This window comes from Erithacus rubecula (genome assembly GCF_903797595.1).
Source record: "Erithacus rubecula genome assembly, chromosome: Z".
Taxonomy (NCBI): domain Eukaryota; kingdom Metazoa; phylum Chordata; class Aves; order Passeriformes; family Muscicapidae; genus Erithacus; species Erithacus rubecula.
In genome coordinates this window covers 18,650,863-18,653,562 of record NC_136661.1, presented here as the reverse complement: position 1 = coordinate 18,653,562, position 2,700 = coordinate 18,650,863, and positions in this window count along the sequence as shown.

Here is a 2,700-nt window from a genome sequence, read left to right as displayed (position 1 = left end):
AGTTGAGTTGAGATTAGAAAACCTTGTAAATATTTCAGTTTTGTGACAAAAAAAAGAATGGTGATTACATGGCCATAAATGCCATGAATTCCATTGCTACTGAATGAAACAAATACCATTATGTACTTTTTTTATATGCAGTGTGACCTTGAGTCTTCAAAATGAGACATCCCCCTTTCCTCATCTCTTAAATGAGTAAAAACTCCTGTACCTTACAGTAGGTCTTCCAGGATTTTAACTTCCAGATTGAGGGGAAAAGAACTAAAATAAAAAACTTGGTCTACTTAAAGAAAACTGCCTCTGAATATAGACAGAAAACAGGTGACTAGAGTTATGGATCCTGAAGCTAAAAGGATGATTAGATGTTAGCCTGGCTTTCTGTATGCTACAGTTTGGGTATTTTCCCCCCTTGTTTATAATTATTTCTTCTTTATTGAGTGTATTTTTTGTTATTGTTGAAAAAATATTGTTTTTCTCCACAGGTTGCTTTAATACTTTTTTATTTGCTCTCGTGAAAGTATCTTATTTTTTCTTTGAATTTACTTGTACCATGTTTGCCTTACTTGAGACCTTTAGTTATGTGATGCTAAAGAGATTTCTTTATCCTTTCAATGGTGATTGCCTTTTTAAACCAATTTTAGTGCCATATTTTTTTCCTGCATTATGACAAAACTATTTTCTAGCAGAGACTTTTGATCTTCAACAAATTCTGTTAAAAATATTACACTTTGCATTCTTGTTTTTAATGATTGATTAATGATTTCTTTGCAAGTTCTGTAAGTTATGTTTTATTTTCATTAAACATACAGAATTTTTTGTTGTGATATTCTCTTGTCACATGTAAAGTCTACAGTACATTGTATCTACAGTTGCCTTTATTAACCTGTTTTTCTGTCTCTTTAGAGAATTAGGTCTCTTTGTCAAAAATATGATCTTAATTGACACTAATCACAGGCTTCACCTTTAATTCTTTATTAAATGAATCCTTTATCAGCTCTTCAGTTTATTTTGTCTGTGACAAATTTCACTTGACTGACCAATAGGTTCATTCTGTCTGCCTATGGTACACCAAGGATTGTTTCAATCTTGGCATTTCCTCTACTTAACCCACCCCTCCCCTAAAAAACAGTGTGCGGATTGAGTTTATGCTTATTAATGCAGTTTAGCATACTGCCTAATTGCTAATCACAGAAAGGCTTCAGAAGATATTCCTTCTGGGAACAGCTTAAATTTCATTAGTATTTTCAAGGAAAAGTATCTAGAGATTTTTATGAAGTTTTAACCACCAATTCATTAACAAATAATAAATTGACAAATCAACGAAACCCTCTTACAAATGCACAGGAACTGCTTGTTTGTTTCATATTCTTGGCAATACAGACAGTATAATCCCAGTTGTTAGGAGCATGAAAAGGTTTGATCTTTTCAAGCTCCCCATAAGGAGCCTGAGAGCCGTGAGAGTGGAGCAGTGACATTTATAGCTCTGTGTACCTGGCTATTGATTATCCTCGTATTTACGAGTTCATACAGGAACAGATGTTCGTTGACATTTTTTGTTTAATCCTACAGACGTGCTGACACTGCCTTTGGAGATTTTGGTGAATATGGAGAGGCATGTTATTATCAAAAACTGAAACCGCATGGAAACAAGCCAAGAAGATTTTTACTCTCAGAGAAGTATAGAAGAATCTGGGGCAATTTCTGATCAATCCGAGCACATCAATACAAGAACTTTTAGGATTTTTTTTCTATTGTGCAAAGCCAAGGGCTTACCTCACTTGACATCTAATTGCAGGTCTAGTTCATCTTACTCATTAAATAAAAGGTAAAAAAATTATCTCTGTTTTTCACGCAAGTATGTTGCTGTTTTTTCATACACTCACTGAGAAAGTGAAAGATACTAATTCTCATCCTTGGCTCTAAGGTCCTATATGGCCTTCAGAATGTTTCCCAGATACTCCCATCAGCATGGCAACTCCTAAAACCCACATATCTCCTGAACAAATTTGAGGTTTTTAATAAATCATTATTCTAAATATTGAATTTCTATATGCCACTGGTTACACCTGGCTTTTTGTAGTTACTGAATGATTCATGGGCTGTTTGGAGAAACACACATATGCACACAAATATTTATAACTCTATAAGTTTTGTTAAGGAAGGTTGTTGACCTGCTTTAATCAAGAAATTTAAATCTTTCTGTCGACCTTTGGGTTTTACTCGCTGTTTAAAGTACAATGAAGGCTTGAGTGGGATTTAAGATGGGGGCTGTGATTTGCAATTGCAAAACTGAGATCCTTGCCCTTTGGTGGTAGCCTCTGTGTGTAAAATAGCTAATTGCAAGCGCTAATCATGAAATTCCAGGAGTCTGTGGTGTTTAGCCTGTGGTGTTGGAGGAAGAGGCATATGGTTTCTGAGACCAGGATCTAAAGAGTTAACACTTTTTGCTGTCCATGTTTGAGGACAGAGGAAAGCTGAGGTCTCAAACAGTACTGTCAGTATCTTGTAATAGGTTTCTGGGTGGCTGCTCATGCAGGTGCTGTCATTTAAAGTCCACAGCATCACTAGGCACCCTGATGCTTCAAAGCCATCCCTGTTTCTGGAGCAGCACGGCCTTCCTGCCTGCTTGATAGCTGCATTGAGTTTTAGGAAATGCTTTCAACATTGCTCCTCAACATGGGTAATAAACTTACAAACATA